At 40.5% G+C, this 14411-nt stretch overlaps 1 protein-coding gene and 1 long non-coding RNA gene across 2 annotated transcripts in view; one reads left to right on the forward strand and one right to left on the reverse strand.

Annotated features, from left to right (window-relative positions):
- TBK1 (TANK binding kinase 1) overlaps window positions 1–1096 on the reverse strand; it is a 26824-nt gene extending 25728 nt beyond the window's left edge. Inside the window, exon 1 of the mRNA XM_072146643.1 lies at window positions 869–1096. The gene's annotated coding sequence lies outside the window, so the exon portion shown is untranslated. The remainder of the gene's footprint in view (window positions 1–868) is intronic.
- On the forward strand, window positions 882–5681 carry LOC140126793 (uncharacterized). Its single transcript, XR_011854897.1, has 3 exons — window positions 882–1220; window positions 2797–2925; window positions 5557–5681. It is a non-coding gene; the product is annotated as an uncharacterized lncRNA (long non-coding RNA).
- The last annotated feature ends 8730 nt before the right edge of the window (window positions 5682–14411 follow it).

The raw sequence follows: 14411 nt of genomic DNA on the forward strand, positions 1-14411 counted from the left end.
TGAGATGTCACTCTAGTCACATGACATGAACTGTGCCCAGTAAGGCATAAGGCGTGGGGAGGATTAGATGGGAGAGACTGGCCTAGCAGGATGTGCCATCTTTGATGCCAGGTGGTATAGGATAAAAGCTGATTTATGTGGATGTAAGCGAGCAATTTTTTAGCTAAAAGAAGGTTGTCAATGAGTTAATAGAGCTCTATAGGAACCTGTCACTGGCTGTGTATGAGCAAATGTGGAGACAGGTTCCCTTTAAAGGGGTTTTATCATCTGCGCACACACATTTTATTGAATTCATCTGATATATATATATATATATATATATATATATATATATATATATATATATATATATATATATTGTCCTTGGGTTCAACCACCACCTATGACAGCAGTTTGCATCAGTGTGTGCGCCGTGCGCATGGACCTCGCACTGCAGGAGCATAGGAAGAAAGAAAAAGCCCTGCGGGGGATGTTGGAAAGGTGAGTATTGAGTTTATTTTAATATACTAGGGTAGGGGCTGGCTATATACTGGGGGCATTATACATGGTAGGAAGGGTGTCACAGGAAGGGGATGTTACACTATGTGAGGAAGGGGGAGTCACTAAAAGGGGAATACAGTGACCGTCACAGTAGAATAAGTAGCAAAGTCCCGATGCAGGGATTAACTGTAATGACTCATAGCTAACAGCATAACATTCCTTCATAGGACCACATAGTGCATCGCTGATAAGAAAAGTAAGTGCCGCACAGGCCACAGACCACTATGGCGATCAGACATTACTCAGCAGCGCCCCCTGGCTGTACAGAGACCGCTAGTGTACACAGCGCCCCTCTATATGACTGCCCCCATTCCCCTCAGCCGCTTACCTGCGCCCCTCACTCTCCAGCACTCTCCCGTCCAGAGGCTGCAGCTTCCGTGTCATGCAGTCACGTGGTAGGAGACGGGGACGTGCAGCCTGCGCTGATGATTCACAGCAGACATCTTTGGTGCGGGCAGCGGGCGCCGGAGACGTTGATTAGGAAGTTTACCTTATTCTCCAGTTAATCGCGAGTACATCGTAACTATGGAGCCTGATGCTGCAGGAGCCTCTCAATCACTTATTTAGAGCTCCACCTTGCAAGACGTGGGGATTTTAATGTTGTGCAGTTAGAATTACTTCCATATCTCCAAACTGTACCCCTTCCCACAAAGTATAAAACCTATTTTAATGGCTGCCAGGTAGTTGCCCTTCTTGTGACACTATGCCCCTATAATATCCCCCACACCGCATTTGTATACAGAGATGCAGTGGTGAAGTTATCCTACTACAGCCTCTGCCACATTTGCTAGGATGTGTTCACATGTTGCGTTAACGCATGTGTTTTCAAATGTATCATCATGTATCAGCAGCTGTGATTAGATTGCCTAATTAAATTCCTGTCAACATTGAGTTTACAAAATGTATGTGTTAACAAATAAGTTAACCGCTTTAACGTGTGTATTGTGTAAACGCAATATTGGCAATGTATTTAGGCATTTCTCCTCTTCTCAGCTGCCATGATGTGCTTGAAAACGCATGTGTCAAAGGAACATGTGAATGCAACTTCAGTAACCTTGTTAACAAGCATTTTTCTCGTGCAAGTCCAATGTGATCTATCATCACACTGGACTTGCGCTAAACTCTGACACAGAAAGTCCAAAAAGAAATGCTTCGTAGCACATCCAGATAAAACAACGTTATATTCCTTTATTTATCATCATTAATAATGTACAGGGTGTACATCTACGCGTTTCGGCTATTCCTTAAGCCTTGGTATGGTTAAAATAAGGTTGGACAACCCTTAAAAGATCAAGATACTATTTTACATAAAATTATGAAAGACAGATATAGAGGTGTAGCCAAACGGGGACAATCTTTGGCTAATATTTTGTCTCCCAGTATGATTACTACCAAACCTGCAGCTGAAACATGGCTGTCTATAAAAGGCTTTTACAAATGTGGGGGGTCCCCCTGCAATGTATGCTGTTTTGCTACTAACAAAACACTTACCTTTGATATTAAAGGAGAGAAGAATCAGAAAATAAAAATATACACATGTAGTGTATAGAATACGATGTACACAGTGCAGATTTATATACATAGGCTGTACCATTTAAAGGCCTAAAACCAGGATTGGTCAGCATTAGAGATGGGCGAATTAGAGAAAATTCAATTCAACCCGGTTCGCCAAATTTTCCTAGAAAATTCGATTTGAAGCGAATCACGGTAACACCTGTGTTTGGTGCTAGCAACAATCGCGCGTGTTAACCTGTAGAACGCCACCGGCGGCTTCAAAAAGATGGCGGTGCATGGGCGCGCCATCATTCCGATGATCGTTGCTCTACGTGACGTCATCAGGGAGCAGCGATCTGTCAACATGACAGCCTCGGTTTAACCCCTTCATTACAATGTGTAATCAGCACATTGTAATGACTAAGGAGGGAAATCCCCACATACGACCGTACTGTAGTATGGTAGGATCGATCAGACAACCTAGGGTTAAAGTACTCTAGGAAGTCTAAAAAATAGTAAAAATAAAAAAAGTAAAAAAAAAATTATAATTAAAAAAACCTAAAAATTCTAATCACCCCCCTTTCATCAAAAGTCGCAAAAAATTACACCACCCACAGCTACGTACACCAAAGTATAAAAAAGTTATACGTGCCAGAAGATGGCAAAATATATATATTTTTTTGTACAGCAGGTTTTAATTTTTGTAAATGTATAAAAACATTATAAAACCTATACAAATTTCGTATCTCTACCCCCATGCAGTGAGGGACACTACACCCATGCAGTGAAGAATACAGCCATACAGTGAGGTACACTACCCCCATGCAGTGAAGAATACAGGCGGTATCCTACTTAAGAACACTCGACTTACATACGGACCACTGGATATTGGTAATTTATTGTACTTTAGTCCTAGGCTACAATAAACAACTGTAACAGTTATCAAATGTGTCTGTGGTTAAGCTTTTTTTTTTTTTTTTTAATCGCTTTATTGGCACAGAAATGAAACGGGGCAACATCACAAAACAAGTATCATTAGCTGAGGTACATCAGATATGACAGCATATATCTTTACACAGTCATTTGTCATGTGTGATAACATCTGTACAAAAACAGCGATCCAGTAAATCCCTCCCCAAACCATACATAGAACAGTAACCAACCTGGTCGAGAGGTGTCAAGAGAGAAATGGAGTTAAAGAAAAGGTAGTAACAATGGTTAGGCAACAAGGTAACCCACCACCCTATTTCTGGAGAGCAAGGAATCCCTCCTGCTGACAGTGCACAGAGGAGTGCAGGAAGGGTGCCCAACTGTAATATGTAAAATTATAGTAATATAACCTCCATCGAATATTGCACTCACTGAAAAGGGACCATAGACTCTCTCAGACTGCGAACATTAAAAAGGGTATCTGGGGAAGAGCACCAAGAGCCCCACACCTTTCGGAACTTATCCGGGCAGTCGCGGTGTTTGTAAACTATATTCTCGTAAGGTAGAGTCAGATTAACTAGTTTCTTCCACTTTGAATCGTTAGAATCGATTAGCCCATCTCTAGTCACAAATATTAACCCCTTAACGCCGAAGCCACTTTCCACCTTCCTGAAACAGCCCATTTTTTTCAAATCTGGCCTGTGTCACTATAAGTCAGTGGTGGCAAACCTATGGCACCTATAGCAGAGACCTCTCTGTGGGCACGCGGGCTGTCTCCCAGGCACAGAGTTTACCAGACATGGCACTTTCCTGCAGTCTCAAGCAGTCCAAGTAGTGCCCTGATATTTTAAAGTTAGCCATCCTGTGCTGCCTGGTCCTGTCCGAAGAGTGAGAAGATGTGGACAGGGTCAGATTGGAGCTCAAAGATTCTGGTAGCAATAAGTTTGTTACTGCCAAAATTTCCGTGTTGGCACTTTGTTAAAAGCTAGTGTGTTTTGGGTCTCATTTTGGGCACTCAATCTCTAAAAGGTTCGCCATCACATCTATAAGTGGTTATAACTTCGGAACTACTTAAGAAAAAAATGTTTTCTTGTGACACTTTGTACTTCATGTTAGTTGAAAAAATGTGGTGGTATATTTTGCGTTTATTAACCCCTTAACGCCGAAGCCACTTTTCACCTTCCTGACACGGCCCATTTTTTCAAATCTTCCCTCTGACACTATAAATGGTTATAACTTTGGAACGCTTTAACATATCCAAGTGATTTTGAAATTGTTTTCTCGTGACACATTGTACTTCATGTTAGTTAAAAAATTTTGGTGGAATGTTTTGCATTTATTTATGAGAAAATCAGATATTTGGTGAAAATTTGGAAAAATTAGCAATTTTCGAAATTCAAAATTTGGAGTCATAACACCAAAAAACGTAATAACTAACATTCACCAAATGTCTACTTTATACCTCCGTGGTTTTTTATGCATACTCTTATTTTTGTAAGCTGTTATGGGGCTTTGAACGTCACGTGCAATTTTTCACATTTTCATAAAAAAAGCAAAATCCTGCTATTGAGGGACCTGCTCAGGTTTCAAGTCACTTTGAGAGGCCTAAATAAAGTAAAACCCCATAAATTACCCCATTATAGAAACTACACCCCTCAACGTACGTAAAACAACTTTTATGAAGTTTGTTAACCCTTTAATTGGTTTACAGGGGTTAAAACAAAATCGGATGCAATTTCGAAATTACATTTTATTTGGCTAAATTAATGTGTTTTTCATAAAATGTACAAATTCTCAGTGGATAAAATACCAAAACGCTCCACAAAGTTTGATACCCAATCCCTCCTGCATATAACAATCCCCCATATGTAGTGGTAACCTGCTGTATGGGCACACGCCAGGGCATCGAGGGGGGAGCTGCGCCATTCAGAGCAGATTATGCATTGTCACTTTATAATGGCTATACAATCTTTATTTTTTTGGCAATTTGGACATATAAGGGCTTATTTTTTGCGACATGAGATGCACTTTACAAATACTTCATTTAAGTGGGTCTGTAGCTTTTCGATGAGATTTTATTAACTCTTTAATGTATGGAGGAAAAGAAAATTGTCAATTTGGGGTTTCTTTTTTTTGTATATTTTGGGGGTCGTACACCATACACTAAAAATACTATGATATTTTCATTCTATAGATCACTATGATTACGGTGATACATCATTTATATAGTTTTTCATTTATTTTTACAATTTTACTGGAGAAAAACTAATATAGAGGAAATCTCATTTGTTTCTGCATCTCCATCTTTTCGGGAACTTAACCTTAATATTTTTTGGTTGACAGAGCTAGTTTAGGGCTTATTTTTTATGTGTTGAGTTGTTTCTGACTTATTGTACAGATTGTTACGGACGCGGCGATACCAAATATGTGGGGGGTTTTGTTGATTTGTGGGGGGTTTCAGGTATTTTTACTTTATTAGATGTGTATAGGGAATGTTTGTGTTTAGGGGACTTTAACTCTATTTAATTAATTATTTATATTAAAAATTGTGTTTATTCAGTGTTTTTAACTTTTTTTTCTTTACTTTTACAGGTTAGCTTGAACAAGTGTTGCGCATGCTCAGTGTGTCACAGCCGGGTCCTGCCAGAAGGCACGGACCCGGCACCCGGAAGAAGATCGCGCAGCCCCGGGCACTGGCGATCAGAGCAGCGGGCCCCCCCCCGGTAAGCGCCGCAGGGGGGTCCGAATCCAGTTAAATGCCCCAAGCATGCCGCGGTCAGCGCGACCGCGGCGTGTTAGGGGTAAACACCCGCGATCAGAGAAATCTCCGATCGCGGGTGTTAGAGGAGGGTGTCGGCTATAATATATAGCCGACACCCGCAGCTTCTGGCCCCGGCTCCATTCAGGAGCCAGGGCCAGAAGTTTGACGTACTATTACTGCATATTGCGGGAACGCACCTCCCGCCATGCAGTAATAGTACGTCAAATGTCGGGAAGGGGTTAATGAAAATAAAGGATATTTGGTGAAAATTTGGAAAAATTCTCGATTTTCGAAATTCAAAATTTTTCCATACATAATTATAACAGCAAAAAAACTTTATAACTGACATTAACCGAATGTCTGGTTTATGTTGATATGGTATTTTTTTGGATCCTCTCATTTTTGTAAGATGTTAAGGGGCTTTGAACTTTGTACATGAAATGACATGAGATAACATGAAAGTAAAGACTCCCTAGGGGAGGTGGGGGATGTTGTTTTATTTGTGCTTATCACTATATTGCTAGGACCCACTGCTTGGTCTATCTTGGAGGGGGGGGGGGAGCACTGTTCCTCTGTAATGTGATCACTCTGAATATTATATTTGTAGAGCTCCCAATGTGCCTCTGAGAAATTTGTGTTGTACCATTCAGTTAGACGGAATGGTGTGACTAATTCTATAATTTCTGCCCTTGACATATGTGTGGTAATAAACGTTTTCCATTTTCTGAAGAAACCTTTGGCCTGCTTTTCTTTATGCCGTAGGGTTTCCAGTCGGTCTAACCTAACCAAATTTCTCATTTGTGATACTACTTCCGTAACAGTGGGTATGGACGATTGAATCCAATGGTTCATTATGCACCGTTTTGCTACTAATAGTAGGGCATGAATGTCTAAGCGGATGTTGTAATCCTCTTCTTGATCGTCCCCTCTCTCTTCAATATGCAAGAGAAAAAGCAGTGGGTCCATAGGTAAGTTAACTTTCCAGTGAGTATAGATATGTTCTTTGATTGATTGCCAGTAGTTTTGCGAGTGATGCCAAAGGTCTGTATTTGGTTCTGAACACTTCGGGCATGCTGTTAGCCTATCGGGTTTGGAAGGTGCCTTGGGTATGTTGAAACCATAGTAGGCGTGATGTAAAATCCTAAACAAGGTTTCCCTCCATACACCCTGTACATTTTTAATGATGATAAATAAAGGAAAATAATGTTGTTTTATCTGGATATCTATGGATGAAGCCAACCACACGTGTGCACTCCATCCAAAGGAGCCTCCACTACTTCGGGACCAGCCAGGGTACTTGAAAACTTTCCTTTTTTTGTTTCACTAAACTCTGACACATTGCTGTTCAATGGATCTTTACACACATGAGCACATTATTGCAGCTCTGAGGTAATCTGAGGGGTATAGCAAATAACCTACTGGATAAAGGTAACAAAGTTAACCCCTTAACGCTGAAGCCACTTTTCACCTTCCTGACACGGCCCATTTTTTAAAATCTGACATGTGTCTATTTAAGTGGTTATAACTTTGGAACGCTTTAACATATGCAGTTGATTTTGAGATTGTTTTTTCATGACACATTGTACTTCACGCTGGTTGAGAAATTTAATCAATATATTTAGTATTTATTTATGAAATAAATGGAAATTTGGCAAAATTTTTGAAAAAAACAATGTTTTCCAAATTCAAAATGTTCTGCTTTTTGAAAAGTTGGTCATATCACTAAAATAACTTGATAACTAACATTTTCCATATGTCTGCTTTAACTTGGCATCATTTTTCAAACATCTTTTCCTTTTTTTAGGATGTTAGGAGGCTTATAACTTTAGGTGCAATTTTTCAGATTTTCATGAAAATCATCAAAACCTACTTTTGGAGGGTCAATTTAGTTAGAAGTGACTTTATAAGGCCTACATGACAGAAACCCCCCACAAATGACACCATTTCAGAAACTACACCCCTCAAAATATTCAAAACAACCTTTGGGAATTTTGTTAACCCTATGAGCGTTTCATGAGGGTGAAAGATAAATGAAAGTGAAATTACAGAAATGTAATTTTATCTTACAATAGATTCATTGAACACTAAAATTTGCACCTTCACAATGGGTTAAAAAGGAAAATGCATTTTACAATGTTGGGGGCAATTCTTCCTGAGTATGCAAATACCCATTTTGTCACTGTACCCTGCTGCACGGGCACAGGGGGGCACTTGGAAGGGAAAGAGCATTGTTTCGTTTTTGCAGGGCAAATATGGCTGAAAAAGTTTTCATGTGTCAGGATGCATTTGGAAAGCCATAATGGTACCAAAACAGAGGAAAGCCCCAACAAGAGACACCATTTTGGAAAGTACACCCCTTGGAGAGTTTAGCAAGGTGTAATTTGTGTAGTTGCCCCAATAGTTGTTTGATTCAATTAGGCCCCAAAAGGGAAAAAAGGTGAAAATTTTCTCAAAAAAGTCACTTTTACCCCAAATTTTTGTAAGCCACAAGGGATAAAAGATGAAACAACCCCCATAAATGTGTAAAACTATTTCTCCTAAGCACAGAACTGCACCACTTTTGCATATAAAGTGTTGTATGGGTGCACAGTGGGGCTCAGAAGGGAAAGAGGGCCGTTGGTCTTTTAGAAGCCAGATATGACAATCATCCTTTACAAGTGTCAGGATGCATTTGGAGAGCCCTAGTGGTACCAAAACAGAGGGGAACCCCAACAAGTGTCACCATTTTGGAAAGTGCACCCTTTGGAGAATTTAGCAAGGTGTAATATGTGTATTTTCCCCTACAGGTGTTTGTTTCAATTAGGTCCCAAAAAGGAAAAATATGAACATTTTCCCAAAAAAGTCACTTTTACGGCTATTTTTTGTATCCCATAAGGCATTAAAGATAAAACAACCCCAAAAAATGTGTACTAGCATTTCTCCCGAGTATAAAATTGCCCCACACATGCAAATAAAATGTTGTATGGGTACGCAGTGAAGCTCAGAAGGGAAAGAGGGGCGTTGGCCTTTTAGAAGCCAAATTTGACAGACATCCTTTACATATGTCAGGATGCATTTAGAGAGCTGTAGTGGTACCAAAACAGAGCGGAACCCCAACAAGTATCACCATTTTGGAAAGCACACTCCTTAGAGAATTTAGCAAGGTGTAATATGTGTATTTGTCCATAAAGTTGTTTGATTTAATTAGGACTTAAATAGGAAAAAGGTGAAAATTTTCTTATAAAGGTCGTTGTACCCCTAATTTTTTATAGCCACAAGGGATAAAAATATGTAATAACCCCCCAAAATGTGTAGACCTATTTCTCTCGAGTGTAGAAGTACCCCACATGTGTATATAAAATGTTGTATGGGCGCACAGTAAAAGGGAAGGGGGATGTTTGCCTTTTATAAGCCAAATTTGACAGAAATGTTTGACATGCATTTGGAGAACCCTAGCGGTATAAAACAGATAAGAATCCGAAAAGTGACCCTAATTTTTGAATGCACACCCCTTAGAGAATTTTGCAATGTGTAATATATGTATTTGCTCCTACAGGTGAATGATCCAATTAGGCCCTAAACATAAAAAAGGTGAACATTTTCCTATAAATGTCACTTTACCCCTAATTTTTGTAAGCCACAAGGGATAATATATTAAATAACCCCGAAAAAGGTGTAAAACTATTTCTCCCGAGTGTAGAAGTACCCCACATGTGCATATAAAATGCTTTATGGGCGCACAGTAGTGGAAAAGAGGGATGTTTGTCTTTTAGTGGCCAAATTTGACAGAAATCCTTCATATGTGTCAGGATACATTTGGAGAGCCGTAGTGGTACCAAAACAGAGGAAAACCCGAAAAGTGACCCTAATTGTTGAATGTACACCCCTTGGGGAATATAGCAAGGTGTAATATGTGGTGTAGGGTAATACACGTGGTGAAATGAGCATTTTGAACATATAGGTGGTTTCCAAATATGATGTGCAATGGAGTCCAAGATGGAAATTGCAATTATTTCGGGAGAGTTCAGTGCCCGTTATGTGGTGCCCCTTATGAAATAATGGAGGGTTATAGGGAGCAACGGGACCTAACAGTTGTTACAATTATTCATTTTACCTAAATGAATTCACAACAGGTTGGGCGTGAATTGTGAATGTGTTGCGTATAAGGAGGTAGATGATACCAAGGGACCAACTAAACTTTTGTCACTCTGGAGGTGTCGCAGGTCTCTTAGTAGTATATAGTGTCCATCCCAACTCCTCTTTTGGAACAGACTCTTTATTGAGTCCTACAATTAGAAGCAGCAGAATTCACCGGGAAAATGCTGTCCTGGCAAAACACAGGAACATCTAAACCAGAGGTACTGGGGCCCCGTCCTTCTTGTCCCAATATTAGTTTCCTAATACCTTCCTCTTGAAAACGGAGAAATGATACGGCAGGACCTGCACATTGGAACAGCTCGTAAGAGTTGTACAGCGTAATCTGTACAATGTGCACGGCCAGCGCTTTTGTACCATATCTTCGTTTTCCGTAGGGAAATTATTGCCAAGTGTTGCTCTTATTCACCTTAGCGATGCCCATTGTGACGAATATTGCTGCTTTTGGCTGGACCAAATCGACCAGCCAATAGCGGCAAACATGGACAGAGGGGGGCAGCAAAACCCTTCTGGAGCACAAGGCACAATTGGTGGCAGTCAGGAACAGCCGCCACCCTGCCCCGATCACCGTGTCTACAGACATGGTGATCGGAATTACTGACGTCATAAGTAAATTCGCTTCTATTGGCTGGTCTGAATTGATGAGCCAATAGCAGGGATCGTGAACTGGGGGTGTGGGGGGGACGGAACCATTCTGGTCCATGGGGCAGGATGGATGGCCGTCAGGATCAGCCGCCATCTTGCCCCGATCATGGTGTCTGTACCGTGTGGGCAAGTCCCTACCCACCGCACCGTTCTATGACAACGCGCGTTGGGAATAGGCTATACAATCTTTATTTATTTTTTAAGCAATTTAAACAAATAAGGGTTTATTTTTTGCGAGACGAGATGCACTGTAAAAAAAACCTTCATTTTAGTGGGTTTTTAGTTTATTGAAGCAATTTTATTAACTCTTTATATGTAGAGGAAAATAAAATCATCAATTCTTGTTTTGGATTTTTAGCATTTTTTTGGGGGGTGTTCACTGTAGCATAACAATAATATATTATCTTTATTCTACGGATCACTACGATTACGGTGATACCTCATTTATATAGTTTATTTTATATTTGTCCAATTTTATTGAAGGAAAACTAGAATAGAAAAAATTGCATTTGTTTTAGTATTGTCATTTTTATAGCAGCATAACTTTAGTATTTTTTGGTTTACGGAGCTGGTTGTAAGCTTATTTTTTGCGTGACAAGTTGTTCTTTTCAGTAGTATCATTTTGGTGCTTGTAACTTTTTCGGATCACTTTTTAGAACATTTTTTGTAAAGCAATTTGATAAAAAGTTTTAATTTTTGGCAAGTTTTTGGGTTTTTTTTTCTACCATGTTCACCGAGCGGGTCCAATTATGATTAGGATTTATTGTACAGATTGTTACGGACGCGGCGATACCAAATAAGTGAGGTTTTTTTGTGATTTAGTGTTTTTTATACTTTATTACTTTTGTACAGGGAAATGTGGTGTTTGGGGGGACTTTCACTTTCTTTTATTATTTATTTTTATTTAAAAAAACTTTATTTATTGTTTTAACTTTTTTTTACAGTAACTTACATATTAGCTTGAACAAGTGATCTTCTTATCACTTGTTCAAGCTATTTTACAGGTTACACAGTGCAATACAGATGTATTGCACTGTGTAATGTAAGACACTGAGCATGCTGCGCATGCCCAGTGTCTTACAGCCGGGTCCTGCCAGGAGGCACGGACCCGGCACCGGGAGGAAGATCGCGCAGCCCCGGGCACCGGCAGTCCCGGGGCTGCGATCGGAGCTGCGGACCCCCCCGGTAAGTGCCGCGGGGGGGTCCGATTGACATCAAATACTTTTTAAATGCCTCTAACACGCCGCGGTCAGCGCGACCGCGGCGTGTTAGGGGTTAACACCCGCGATCGGAGAAATCTCCGATCGCGGGTGTTAGAGGCGGGTGTCGGCTATAATATATAGCCGACACCCGCAGCTTCTGGCGCCGGCTCCGTTCAGGAGCCGGCGCCAGAAGTTTGACGTAATAGTACTGCATTTTGCGGGAACGCACCTCCCGCGATGCAGTACTATTACGTCAAATGTCGGGAAGGGGTTAATATGCAAAGTTGTTTTACACCCCAAGAGCTGATTTGATTTGTGGAAAAAAAAAACCTTTACAGTTACTCATTAAAGCATATTTATGAAGTTTAACGTTGGTTTGAAAACATAATACCTGGTTTCTCAGACTCATCAGTGAAAATGTGAAAAAACGTGACTTTATGAGGCATCTGTGGAAATCGCTGAACAATGGGTAGCAAAAACAACACCAATATGAAAGAGCACTTGCTGCTGGTTGACCAATCTGTTGTAGTATAAGACTAGGGAGTCCTACTTTGTTCCTCCTATAAACCTAGCTTGTTTAAAGTCTAGCTTGTTGCACCACAATATTGAATTTTCCGGCGCATGGGATATTTTCTCAAACCCTCAAATTTATTACGTACCTCTCTCCGAGAACAATGCAGTCATTTGGGTGTTGGTGGTTTGGTTTTCTAAGCAGTTGTTCTTGTTGCCCTTTTTTGCTACCTTTCTCAGCGTCCTTGTCTGAGCTCTTTATCCAACACTTAGGGGCACATGTACCTTTGTTTTGGTTTGGCCGTTCCTTTTTTTACAACTTTTTGTAGTGCATGTGAACTTTTGCGCCAGAGACACCATTGTGTCAGCATGGCATGACAAAAAAGGGCACAGTCTCTGAAAAGTGCATGGCCGTGCAAATAATGCAACTGCTCCAGAATTTTGATGCAGTATTTTGGAGACAACTAATGGGAGCTGCAAAATACTATTAGGCCGGCGCCACACAGGGCGCTTTGTCACACACAGAAACGCCGATGCGATCGAGCCGAGGCCCGCCCCGGTGGGCGCGACTTTGTCTGCGTTTGCGTTTGCAAGCGCAGACAAAGTGCCCTGTGTGGCGCCGGCCTTAGGCAGTTTTAAACTAAACCAGATTTATCATACAGGATCAGACATTTAGGAAATCTAGTGCAGCATATGACTGTCTAGTCTAACTCTCTAGCTGCACTGTCTAACTTCTGGATACTTTTGATAAATCTGTCCCTATGTGTCAGTCAGTCTTGATGTATGCATTCTGTATCAACAGTAGGTAATTAGTGGGCCTCAGTACATAATAAAATGGGGGCAGGTGGTCTTATGTCTGTTACGGTATATAAAATAATGGACTGAAGCAAGCTGTATATATATTAAGGAGCTACTACATAAAATAGAATTGTGAGGCACACTTTTTTATAATTTAATTAAGAGACCACTATTGTATAACCCCTTGCCACTGAAGCCACTTTTCAAATTCCTGACAGGGCCCATTTTTTTAAAATATGGCTTATTTTTTATGTGTTGAGTTGTTTTTGGTGCACATAACTTTTATTCATCACTTTTTGGTGCTGCCGTCAGAGGAGCCCCCTTCCTCGGTAAGCAGCGCAGGGCGTCCGATCCACTTGAGAATGCCCTTACACTCATGACCGCGGCGCACAAAGGGGTTAACACTCGCGATCAGAGGGATCTCCAATTGCAAATGTTACAGGCAAGTGCCAGCTGTATTATACCGCTGACACCTGCAGCTTCTGGCACAAGCTCCATTTAAGAGCCGGTGCCAGAGGCTGGATGTAGCCAACCTTGATGTACTAATAAGTCAAATATCGGGAAGGGGTTAATTATTATGGGAGCAATGTATATAAACAGGTGGAATTAGGAGCCCTAAATTATAAATAATTTGCTCAGTGTATAGTGTATACTTCAAGTAAATTAATTAGCATAGGAGGGGACACTGTATATAAACTAATTAAGGGGTCACTATATATAATCTATCTCAGTTTTCAAGTTTATAATTAATTGAGGGGTCACAATGTATCTTTTATATGTAGGGAGAATAGGGGACATTGTATATAAAGGGGTATAGCAATCTTCATTATAAGCAATCTTTATAGTGAATTAACTTTTAAATATGTTGCATTGCCTATTGTGAGGAATGTATACTTATTTAGGAACACAGTGTAGTTCCAGGCAGTGTGAATGTGATAATCTTCTTATATTTAGTATCCATGACCTAATTCCTTCTAAAATTAACTTTTAAAATTTTGCTCCTGGGGTGTTACCAGAGCTCTTCTGTGCTGCAGATTCACAGGCTGTTACGCTTTGCAGGAGCACATCCCCCCTCCCACTGTGTGTTGAAACCTCCTCTGCTGCAGTGAGATTACATCAGGCAGAGGGAGGGGTGAAGTGCAGAGGGAGGGCAGTCTAACAGCCTGCAAAGCTGCAGCATGGAGGGGCTCTGCTGACAACCCAAGAGCCTTTTAGACTCATTAATATAGTTAAAAAAGTTGATTTTAGAAGGAAGGAGGCCACTGATAACAAATATAAGATGACATCGGACCTGAATCTGTGAGTAAGTTTGTTTTTTTCATGCTTGATTTTGATGGTAAATTTCTTTTAATGGCTGAGAAAAATTATTAGAAAAATCTATGTACATGCTAAATCAC

This window comes from Engystomops pustulosus, chromosome 4 (assembly GCF_040894005.1).
Source record: "Engystomops pustulosus chromosome 4, aEngPut4.maternal, whole genome shotgun sequence".
NCBI classification, from domain to species: domain Eukaryota; kingdom Metazoa; phylum Chordata; class Amphibia; order Anura; family Leptodactylidae; genus Engystomops; species Engystomops pustulosus.